Here is a 12,883-nt window from a genome sequence, read left to right on the forward strand (position 1 = left end):
CGCCTGGAGCCTGAACCCATAGGGGGTTGGAACAACACAAACTTGGAACTTAGCCTCCTTTGAAATTCTTTCTTATCACGAAAAGTGATGTAACAGTTAAAGAAAGGCAGAGAGGAAAATTGGGCTCTTAAAAAACCAGGCTGCTGCTATTATGTCGGACTAGGAAAGTAACCACAAAGTGTTCCTAATGTGACTCACTGGTTATCGTTTCAAATCAGACCAAGACCAGGAAGATGTGAGGATAATCATGAGATACGAGGCGCGCCGCAGCGGAGCGCCAGTTAGACCCAAATGTGTTCATTTATTCATTTGCAGTAATGGCCTCAGAAATCACTGGAGTGGTCTCTGGAATGTAAAGGGGGAAAATACTTTTCCAACCTTCATAGTCACAGGTCTAATTCGAATTTCAAAAGGAACACTAACTCGCTTAGGGTACTATAAAATGAGAAAGGGAGAGAGTGCAGATTCCCCCCAGGTTTAATCGTGGTCCACAGCAAGTTTCCCTAATGATTTCCAGCTGCCTCCATTTGGTTAGTTGCTTTGACAGACCTCTCCTACAAACTTAAAACATTTAACGAAAAGGGGGAAGAAATAAAAGGAGGGGGTGGAGTTCTTTTGCCGTCCTTCCACTGCACTCTAACCAAAAGCAGATTTTTCTTGGATTATATAAGAATGTGATGAGTTGGAACCAGGGTGGGGGGAGGGGAGGGCGGAGCCAAAAGCCTGCTTCTGTTTTTTACAGTCTCCACAAACCATTCCACAGGAGACTCAGAGGAAAAACAGCTCACCACGGGAGCCCACACCCTTCTCTTGTAGAAGGCAGAGGTTACTTTTATTGCAGTGTACTCCTAAAGTCTGAAGTGAAGAAACTGCTCAAAATTAAGCTACAACAGAATGATTGCAAATGTGTTAAAAATTAAAAAGCTTTTTCCTTCTCTCTTCCTCTCCTCCATCACAATGTGAAAGTTATTTGCAGCCAAATTTTTACTAACTGAATGGCCTGAAGCTAAGTCTTCTCTCTCTTTGCATGGGAGGAGCAGAGAACAATGAATATATGGAGAATAATCTTACAAAAGATGAGGTATTGGTATTTTTATTAAGGCAGAACTTTCTTGTTTTGTTTTTCCCCATGCTACTGGGACTTAAATGTAGGTCTTTATATATGCCATCCATGAACACTCAATAAGATCGCCTATTATAAATCATGAGCTGAAGTTTCATATGCTTTTAGAATCTTAATTTTGTTCCAAGTAAGGCAGCATACTCTTTAAAGGCAGAAGTCATCACTCTTTAGGGTTCTGTGTCCCCACCCCCTCACAACTTTTAGTGGAAATGTTGCACATTAGGGTGGTCTTCCATAAAGACATATGAGAGAAATAAAAGCTGTAGGGCATGGATCAAGCAAGCAGGAGAAACACGTTTTTCTTTTTCTCCTTCTTGCATGTACCTGCAATTCTAAGTGTCTATAATTCTCAATACAGAGATAGATCGCACATTCTTATTTGTAGGACAGGCAGAAAAGAACTTCGGTGAATCTTCATATTTCTCTAGTAGAAATTACTCCAGACATCTGAAAAATCTATTCATCTTTTTAAAAAAAATATTAAAAACTAACCTGTTGTTGCTGCTACAAATTATCTCAGTGAGAAAAGGCTGCTTTATCCCAGATGCTTTATTTATTAATGTTGCATGCTTAACACCAAATCTTTTTGAGTAGGCACTTGTTAAAATAATGATGAATTGTATTTCATTTGTATTTAAGTTCTCAGAAGTACAAGAAATAATAGCTAAGTCAATCCTGGAGACATCTGATACTTATCTACTTTTAACTAGTTTGTTTTTAAAAGACTATTGGCTACAAGAGACATTAAAACTCCAATATATTTTCTCCTACATCTTATTGCTCCGAATTTAGGAACATTTAGGGACATTCAGAATTTAGGACTCATATCTTTTTTAAAAGAATCTGAGGATAATTATCCTATTGGCTGGAGAACGTACCAATTCTTGTCCTCAGATATAAAGCATAGGCTTCACTTGTATATGCATCCTTCCATCAGGGAGTTTAGGGGAAATCAGTCTCCCTAAAACACAGGAAGTTGTAGGTTGATGTCAAGGTGATACATGATTGGACAGTAGAGAGTGGGGCGGGGACAAAGTTTTGGTAAGGCAGGAGAGGAGAAAGCAGGAGATTCCAGAAGAAGCAATGATGACTGATAGGATCCTGAGGTTCAGAGAGGAGGAGGCAGCCATGGAATTGGGCGAACTGCTGTACAATAAGTCCGATGGCATCTGGGAACAAAGTTAGTCACCAGTCTATTCTGTGTGGAAGCCAGAACATCATTATCAAGCAAGACCATTCTGATGAATGACTGTATCATCTGAGGAAACCTGGCAAAATGTAAGAGTTGGATGCCATTGTGTTGTGAAAAGCAAGACTGTTAAAGGCCACCATTCAAAACACTCAGCAAAGGTGTTGCATTCTTTCTTCTGCAAATTGGGGATCATGTCTTACTGTGGAAGACTGTGTGGTGAATGCTGCCCAGATTGGTTCTTATGTTCACATTGGGAAGAACTGTGTGATTAGTCAACAGTGTGTCTTGAAAGACTGCTGCAAAATTTGTGACAATACAGTATTTCCACAAGAAACTATGGTTTTCCCATTTACTGTCTTCTCTGGCTATACAGAACTCTTCTCAGGGGAACTACCAGAGTACACACATCACAGGTGATCAATGTCACCAAAAGCTACTATCAGAAGTTTCTATCCCTAACACAAGTCCAATGCCTCTGCTTCACATCTTTAATTCCTTTGAACTCTAAGATGAACCTGGAACTAAAGAAGGCAGTTGGTAACTACAAGAGCTGTCGTGTTTCTGACAAATTCTACTCTCCTTGTTGTTGGTTGGTTTTTTCTCTTTCTGTTTCTTTGTTTTTAAGTTAGTTTTTTTTCAATCTTCTATGACTCTGAGCATTTAAAACTTTAATATGAAGGCTCAAGAGATGGCTCAGTGGTTAAGCATGCTGGTTGCTCTTCCGGAGGACCTAGGTTCAGTTCCCAGCGCTCACATGGTCCTACAACTGTCTAAAACCCCAGTTCCAGAGGATCTTATGGGGTTCTGGCTTCTATGGTCATCAGACATACATGGGGTAAAGACATCTATGCAGCCAAAATATCCCTTCATATGAATAATGAACTTTAAGGGGGAAAAAGAGTTTTAATAAGAACATCTGGAAGAGTTGCCTTTACACACTGTGCTTGCATCTAATCTGTCAGCAGTCACCATACCATTGTCTGAGGAGGACAGGAAGGTCTATTGCTGACATTCCAGCCCTGTGGTCTTGCAGGTGGCTGGAACCTGCCTGGCATCGGCCTGCAGAACAGTAGCCCCCTCTTAGCATGGGGTCACATGACCCAAGTATTGCTCAGAGCCCTGTCCTATCCTCAGCGCATGCCACACAGATGTCATTCTGCTTTCCTGCTGCTAATATGGGACCACTCACCACAATTCCTCGTACCCTGTGGAAAGTGTGATTTCAGAGCCCAGGTTCCTGTTGGTGGTTAGAACATGAGGAAAAAGACAGGCTGTGGTGACTTGTACCCATCATCCTAGTACCTGGGAGGTAGAGTCAGGAGGAGTAAGAGCTACATGGTGAGCTCACACCTGCCTAGTGTGCTACATGAGACCCTGATTCAAAAGAACAAAAATAAACTCAGTGAAACTAAAAAATGGGGAGAGGTGGTATCTGTTGTTGTTTTGGGTGGCCTTAGTTTTCCTAAAGTAGTTAATAAAAGTCTTAAACATCAAAGAAGAAGATGATGTTAATGATGATGAGGCAAAATAGAGGCAGATGTAGATGTTCCTCTCTGTGCATCTCTATGTGGATAAAGGTTGTTTTGAATATTTTGTAAGGAATGGAATTGTACAGGATGATTTGACTTATTTAGGTGGGCAATTTATATCATATCAATTGGATCAGAGTATTTTTGGTGTGTTCTTTGATGTGGAGACTTAATTGAGTTCGAAAGACGGTGTAGTGGTGGGATGCACAAAGCCCACTGCAGAGTTGGCATGTGAGTGTGCCAGGCATTGTAACAACGCACCAAAAGCAAGTGAGTGAAACAGCACATCAAATAGGTCATGGACCACCCGGATCAAAAGCAGCCAGGGTGGACAGAGCTGACCACCTGGGTCAAAGGAAGCTGGAGTCTTCAAGTACTTGGGGACAGTGTGGAGCTGCTGAGATAAAGATACCCCTCACCTTCCAAGTGGCCCTAGTGGTGCCAGCACTAGCTTGGGATAAAAGATTACTACTTTTTTTTTTTTTATTTACCTCAACAGGAAGTTCTCCCTGTTATAACATTTCTTTTTCACAATTTTAGTTCTTATTTTTTAACATCTCCATGTTATCTTTGATTTGTTAATTTACTGTCAACATTTTGTGCAGAGGCTCTCAAGTATAAGGGGCCATGTGCTAGGATCAAACAAATCCATCCATTTGAACAACTGGTAAACCCAGAAATTACCTACCCTGGCTTTTGAGTAAATTCTCTATTTATTTATGACTTGATAATTTCAGCAAAATTGTTCATTTCCAAAGAAAGAATTCTGAGAATTAAATTGGTCAACAATGCAGAATGTGTGTGCAATAAATTTTACATAGATTTTTCTTTTGCTTGGCCACTTTTAAATTTTTTTCTTTAATTCTCCTATTTATATCTTCATCTTACTTTTTATTAAACATACTCATATGTAAGACATTACTAAAAAATATTCCTTTGCCGTATTTCTTTTTCTTCCATGGTTTATGTGTCTTACCTGCTTTCCAGATTATAATTTCCACAAATACATAGGCAGTTCCTGGTCCAACTTTCCATCTTGGGGACTAGCAGCTGATACAGAAACAACATTAAGAATAACTTGTTAAAATGAAAAAAGTACTGAAACCTGTATGTACCCTGAAAGAAAAGTATAAAATAAATCTTGAAAACATTAAAAAATTGACCCAAGAGCAGTGTCAGATAAACTATTGACAAATTCTCAAGTATAGCAATTCTGGCATGTCTACTAAGGAGGGTCAACCTAACCCCATAAGGGTGTAAACACAGCTGTGGTTCTCCCCCGGATATGATTAGTTTTGATTTATTGCACATGTTCACCTGCAAAGCTTTGCAAAGCACACGGAGTCGTAATCTCCAAAGTCACCTAGTGACAAGTGAGTCCCTGGGCTCCGTTGCTCACCTGGATCAGCAGGTCTCATTTATCCACTTGGCATCTCAGTTCCTAGCCTCAAGGCCTGAAACTTTAGACTTTGTCAAATCAAATGGGTGATAAAGTAAAATGTAAACAGTGTCTGTAAAATGGTCGTGAGTTATTTCTCTTCTTTTTTGTCTATTTTTTCTCACAAAGTAAAACTCTGGAATCATGGAGCCCATATAGATTTATTCAAAGTTGCTTTCTTAAGAGGATATGTGTGTTACTGTATCACAGGTCATTTGAAGATGAAGTAGACTTGAAAGATGCAAGGGGCAGTTCAATAGTTCCCAAAGGAAGACTCTGGGCACAATTTAGGTGCCCTTGGTAATAAACAGAAGGTTTTAAATAAGGGAGAAAATTTAGGTACAGCTCAAACTTGAAATAGAGGTAGAGACCAAGAGAGGCATGGTCTATATAGTCCCAACACTCACTAGGCTATAGAAAGAGGATCAGGAGTTCAAGAACAGCCTATCTTGCATAGCAAGATTCTGTGTGAAAAACTACACAGACAGACAGACAGACACACAGACACCCAGACACACACACACAAAGAAAATCATAAGTGAAGACATGCTCTCTAAGAAGATGAACCCCAATGAGGTTTTGGTTAGATCAAACCATCTTATAAGTCATAGTTTACATATATTATAGAATTTGTTCTTATTTGCAGGTAAAATAATTCATAGACAATGCTCATCCATATTCAGAGAATGCCATAAATTGATAGAAAGTTAAATTCTGTGGTTTCCTAATGGAGGGAAGAAAACAAGTTACTGCAGTTACTCTTCCTTGACACCCCTTCAAATGCAGTGTTCCTTAACAAACCAACCTTGGCAATTAACAGTCTCATTATTATAGGTAGACTTTCCCTTATCCCTTCTTACCAGTCTGTGCAAAGAGTAGAAAAAACAAAACTACAACAACAACAACAAAACAACCAGAACCAACTAACCAAGGGCCAGAGTGTTGGCTCAGCAGGTAAGGAATTTGCCACGGAGCCTGATGGCCTGAGTTCAATCCCTGGAACTCATATGGCTCCCTCAGACATTTCTCTGATCTTACCATGTATACTATAGTGTGTAATACCATGGCTCCATGCTTCCCTCAAAAAATAAACAAATAAACGCAAGACATGTCAATCAATTTACCCGTAGAGATAAAATACGTAGCCACCACTTGTCAGATGGTAGAAATAGCCACTAGTTTTAAGTTTTACTGTCACAATGATTCTCAACCACACAGTACTTGCTTTCTTGGATTTAGACACAAATATTTCGGTAAGGAACCCAGAACTTGGAAATAAAGTTTGTGTCCAATTCTGGATTAGGCTACTACTAATATGTGTGGTGCTGAATAAAATATTTAAAGATCTGTAGCTTTTTACTTTCAATGATAAGATGAAGAACTAGAGCCAGCTAATGATACTTGATATAGTCATGTCCCATATTGTTGAGCAAATCTAATAAGATGGAGAAAATTATGAGGTTTGTAAACTCTAAAGGAGAGTGCTAACACCTTTATAGGACATATTTGGGCAAATGAATACTTTTAACTTTCTATCATATTAAGTTTTCTATTCTCTTAAAGATGGAAATATTTTAAGATATTTCTCAGAGAACATGCCTATAAATTAATAGTTATAGGCAATATACAAAGAGCTTTCTTATTATTAAACCCTGTCTGTACCTACTAAGGACAGCTAATCTAGCTCTAACAATAAACAAATTCTTCCAGCACGTTGGTGCGTTCTGCTTCATTGAGCTTTGGGGAAATATTTTATAAGTCGTAGTCTATTCCTGTTAACTGGATTCTAACGTGCACATGAAGGATAACTCTCTAGATGCTCACTCTTTCCAGAAAGTATTTACTTAGAGAAAATTAGAATTTAATTTATACAGGATAATCAATAAAGACCTTTATGCATGCAATACATCTAATACACCACAGCCAGATTAATTTCCCTAGTCAGTGATTAATTGCCTACTCTGTCCCTGGTGCTGGAGCAGGTGCCTAGAATACTGCAGAGAGTATAATGGCAAGGTCTCTGCCCTTCGAAATGTCAGATCCATAGTCTCCTTTCAGAGCTCATCTTTCTCAACCTCTGCAATGTTTGATTTGGTTGCCAATTTGCCTCCTCGAAACTTTCCCCGCTCTCAGTTCTGAAGATAGTCTTCTTCTGTCTTGTTTGCTTGCTTCTTTGTTTTTATAACTGTGTTCGATTAGCCCTGCCCTTGTGTGCACGTGCGCCCACAGATGCTCTCGACTCCCCTCGGTAGCCACCCCCGTGAAGGCATGATTCTTGTTTAATGTAGTAATGGACGCCATCAGTCAAGTATTTCAATGCTTTCTCCTGAATTGCATCCCTGCCATGGGTAGTCATATGACACAGTCCTTAGCAACGCAATTTGAAATAGGTCTATCAGGTTTCTCTATGGTGTGGGTATCATTACTTCTTCTTCTTTATTGCTTTTGCTGAATGTGAAATGAGAGACCCTCCCCCGTGAGGCCAGGGGGAAAGTCAATAGAAAGAGAAGACTGAGCGTCATTGCACTTAATCTGCTTAGGTCTCTATCAACTATCCATTTCAAGTGTTTTGTTCTATGGAAAAAGAGTAACACAACTTCATCTCAGTGTGGTGGCACAAGTCCATCACCCTGGTTCTCTAAGGCTGATGACAGAGGATCACAAGTTTGAAAACAACCTGGCTTACTCGGGAAGAGCCTCCCTAAATACCTTCACAGTAGCCTTCAGTTGTCCTTACTGGAGCCAATGCGGTTATATAATCGGTTAGTTTATTTTAATGCATTTCTCCAATTAGAAAACAACGAGGTAATTTGTGTTTCCTATTATTTTACACGTTACTTAGCATAGTCCACGTATTTGGAAAGTTCTTGCTATAACTTGCTGACTTTCTCTACTCAGGTTCCAAATTACATTCTGAGCATCTCTGTGTAATTATTCCAATGGGAATTTCCAAGCCAAACATCAAATGTAGATGATATTTGCCAGCCCCGATTTTACCAACTTCATGTTTCTTGTTCCTCTCCATCCTCCTAGTATTTATCTTTCCTTACTTCAGGCAGTCTGTATGCATAACCATGATGATGCTGTTGCTATTAGAACAGATTGCTCACTCTCCCAGCATGGGATCCCCTCCTCTCTAACCTTCAATCTAACCAAGCATTATGCCATATTTATAGGTTGAAAACACAAGGCTACAAGAATTTAAGTAATTTATCCCCAGACACCAGGGTGATAAGGATCAGGGCAGAGTTCTGCCATTCCAAACTCCCAACTCTAAAGTGTTTACCTAAGGATTGACTCTGATGCTTGTCTTCCTAATGTAAATTCTCCTAATCTCCCATACTTCCCTGGTGGGGTAAAAGAATCTATCAAAGAATGAGATAAAAGGCTAATAAAGTAATTGGGAAAGATAAAAACAAAGGAATCCACCCAGAGGAGAGGAAAGGAGAAGGAACCATTGATAATTGGGGAAGGGAGAGATGGGAACAGACGCACAGTACCTGTGGGAAGCCTGTTCCCAAGTTCTGTTCCACCAAGGATTCTGCTGATGTTTGACTTAGTCCAACAGGAGGAAAGTTTCAAGTTGATCTCTTCCTCAGGCCCATTTACGAGGCTCAATCCTGGCAATACCCTGACTCCAAGTCAAAGTTAGTAACTAAGCATCACAACCTACTCAACCTCTGCTCTAAAAGTTCCAACCTCTCGCCCTGGACGAGATTGTGCTCTGAAAAGCCAGGCCTCTGTGACACTATTCCGACGTCTCACTTAGTGCTCGAAGAGTAATTTGGGGTTGTGTCTAGGGTAGTAATTTCTACTCTGCAGCTGCTAAAAGCCTTTAAATAAGCCAGACAATTAACCTCCTAATCCCTTTCACCCAAATAATCTTCTGGAAATTTACCAGTATACCCCACTCATACCAATCTTCTCCAAACACCCCTGAATCACACAGTATCGTGTTTGTCACAGGCAGTGGCTGAAAGGCAATACACCACACCATTGGAAAATGATCCTGGTCCAGTTGGTTGTATCCACTGACCTTCCTCATTGGAAATACTGAGGTAAAGGAGGCCGACAGCCAGGATAACTTACTACTAGCAGAGAAGAGTAAAAGCCAGTATCACAGAAGCGCACGGCAGCAGTGGCTCTGAGCCTAAGGAAAGCATCTAGCTCCTGGAATTCCATTTCAAGAAAACAATGTGGTATATAATTATACATGAGTCCTAGCGACCCCCACTCAGTGACTGACCCCCATTGCTCTTGCTCTTCTTCTCAAAACAAATTTTCACCTCCAGCCAAAGGGCCACATGTGCAGGAAAGAAACACATTCCTTTTTTTTTTTTTTTTTTTTTTTACTTGTTATTTGACTGATGCTCATTTGGTTTCTGTAATATTGGTAATAAAAATGCATTAACAGGAGGATCTTCTTCATTGTGTTGGGGTTTATATGAGAGGCGCTTTAAATTTTTATAAGTTTACTATCACTTTTATTTTATTTTCAGTTCTATATTATTTAGGATTCAAGTGTTCCATTCATGAAATAATAATGGCTGACACTTACTACGCTTTTCACGTGCCAGGCTCAGTCCTCAGTGTCTCATGCATTTTAATCTTGTCTTCAAAACCATCCTATGATATGAAATGGCTGCTAGTCTTATGACTTCAGCCTCTGCATATCGAGTCACTGGAGCGCAAAGGTCTGAATCATTGGCTCAGGTCATTAGAACCCACACCACAGAACCTCCTGATTACCAGCCCTCATCCAGTGCACACTGCTTGCTTTGTTTTTTTCCCCATGTACATTTAGTGCCATCCAGTATTTTAAAGAATTTTCACCATTAGGAAACAGCATCAGTATGTGGAAGAAACAGGGGGACGTGCACCAAAGAATTATGGAACTGAAAGACAACAGTAGCCACAGATTAAGCCTTTGGTGGAAGCCATAGAATGTCCCTGTAGAGCCATGAGTAACTTGCATTTCTAGTTTTGCTGGGGATTAGATGAAGCTATGTGGTAAATCTATTACGATAGTATTCAACAATCTCAGATGCCACTGTTAAGTCAAATAACATAGGAATTTGACCTATGGGACCTATGGGATGTGATAACATGAAAGTCATTGTTGATAGTGGTTAGGAATTTGCTTGTGAAGATTCATTAGACATATTATTAACTTGGTAATAAAGAGTATAAGAAATTACTTCAGTCATAACAACAAAAATAATGTCTAGAGAATCTGGCCAACTAACAAAATAGAGCCCCTCAAAGCTCTGCCCCTCTTACCCAACCTACACAGAGAACCATCTTGTCCTTGTCCCATGCTAAACTCTTACACATATAAGTCAAGTTCTAAAGAAAGCTGTGAGCTTATCGTCCTTACACTGCTACTGCAACACTGCATAGCTACAATGTTAATTATCATGCTCTTTAGATGAAAGATGCTTCTGAGAACATTAATTTTGGACTTGGTCATGTGATTGGTTTTGGCCAGTTGGACACTAGCAGAGAGAAACTAGATAGAAAAACTGGAATTTGCCTGAGCAATTGACTTGGCACCTTTGCATACATGCATCTCGTTGTGTTAGTTTATGGGCTCAAGATTGTTCAGTGGTCCCTCTGCAAACCACAGCTAACTACAGCCTGGAGCAATGTCTGGATACATTAGCCTGCTTCAACCAATGCACAATTGTACTGAGAAGCCAATACCACTTCCATCAGAAGCCATTGACTTAATAGTTACATGGCATAGCCTTTTGTGAATAAAGTTAACTGTGACATAATTTGATTTAGAAAACTTTCAATTCTTCTTTCTAAATAAGGTACCATGTTCTGTCTGGACTTTAATTAATTACAAGTGTATGAAGCTGTTCTAACCAAACTACACATCCTAATTGTGGCGTTAGTTCAGTCTTTCTTAAAAATTCATGGAGTTAAAAACCTTGAAGAGAGATTAATGGCTAAACCCAATCTCTCATCTCCCTGGCCATCTGGGGGTAAAATATACACTAACTATCACATTTCTAATTATACAGTACAACAATTAAAATCACATTCCTGGCTGTTTTTATGATGCCTGTCCTGACTCCTAATTGAGGTCTATTGGGTCTAAACTGCATTTAGAAATAAAAGGACAATCCAGCATAATAAATAGCTATTTTGTTGTTTCCTTTAGCATTTGTAGTCCTCTTTAAAAAATCTCTTTCTCTACTGTATTTTTAAAAATCTGCTACGGAAGATCGAGGGAGAGTGGCAGGCAAAGTATGATTTTAACTTTGACAATTTTCTCTTATATCAGTCACATTTTCCAAAAATCTGTTTTATCAATAATAACATTTAAGCCTGGATGTATTGATTGTTTTATTGGAAGATATTGTTAAACTTGATGGGTTCACAACATAACACAATTGTTGGACTGATACAATATAACAAGAACTGATACAATGTAACAAAAACCAATATAATGTGGCAAGAGCCAATGCAGTGTGCCAGGGACTGTTGCAAGTTGTGCCAAGAACTGATACATTGTAACAAAAGTTGGTACAAATGTGACAGGAACTGAAACAATGTAATAAGAGCTGACACAGTGCAAGGGCGCTTGCCCATGTTTATACAGCTAGCTAATTAACAGAAGGGGAGGAACTAAATCCTAAGATTCAAGTCTCTTCTGAAGCATGTATTTTCCATTTATAATTAGCAATATGCTACAGGGAGCGAGAAAGAGGGAGAGACAGACAGAGAGACAGAGCGACAGAGACCAGTCGGAGACAGAAACAGATATATAGAGAAAGGCAAGAATATCTTGATGGAGTCTCTTATATGAATCTGCTTTTGATTATTTTTTCAATATATTTCATCTAAAGATTTCTTTATAGAGTGGAGAGAGCAGTTTTCACATCAGAATTTAATTCAAATACTCTTGAGGGATTTCAAAAGTCAGTAGAGCATTTATTCTTTCAAGAGGATCATTTCTTAAAGGAATAGGAGAGTCCTTTTCACAGCTATGTTATGAAACAAACAAAATAATTCTTTTGTATATTTAAAAGGCACATTTAATCTTTTCATCTGGAGAGCTCAGTGCTTTAAAAGAACAACTCATTAATTCTTCCCTCTATATCCTTAGAAGAGAGGACAACAACAACGCAGTGCTCAAAAGGTGCCAAGTGTTCAAGGTTGCATAGGTAACTAGCACAGTGCCCCTGAAAAGGTTCAGTATGCTTTGTATAGAGTGCTATGAATAACGATTGCCACAAAGTCAGCATCCATTAAAATGATGTGGCATTTTATAAATCATAATATAACTTTCCATATGTTGTAATTGTTCTCTGTACTTCTATATAATTATATTGTTATATTTGCACATATTCATACTATATATCTTATTATGTATTACATGTACTATACTACACATTAACATTATACATATTTACATTAATACAGAAGAGTTTATGGTAATATATTAATATATGTTCATAAATATTAGGCTAATGTATATTCATTATATATATATAAGTGCCAATACACTAATACCATATGTATATATTATAATTATGCAGTAATGATAATGATACTTGTCTCATTTTATAGGTGACAAAGAATCTTAGAGA

General features: G+C 38.8%; 1 pseudogene across 1 annotated transcript; it reads left to right on the forward strand.

The window, feature by feature from the left end:
• The first annotated feature begins 2,251 nt into the window (after window positions 1–2,251).
• On the forward strand, window positions 2,252–3,566 carry LOC308435757 (dynactin subunit 5-like; annotated as a pseudogene). Its single transcript has 2 exons — window positions 2,252–2,852; window positions 3,349–3,566. The product of its transcript is annotated as a dynactin subunit 5-like (transcript).
• Window positions 3,567–12,883: the final 9,317 nt, after the last annotated feature.

This window comes from Micromys minutus, assembly GCF_963924665.1.
Source record: "Micromys minutus genome assembly, chromosome: 23".
NCBI classification, from domain to species: Eukaryota; Metazoa; Chordata; class Mammalia; order Rodentia; family Muridae; genus Micromys; species Micromys minutus.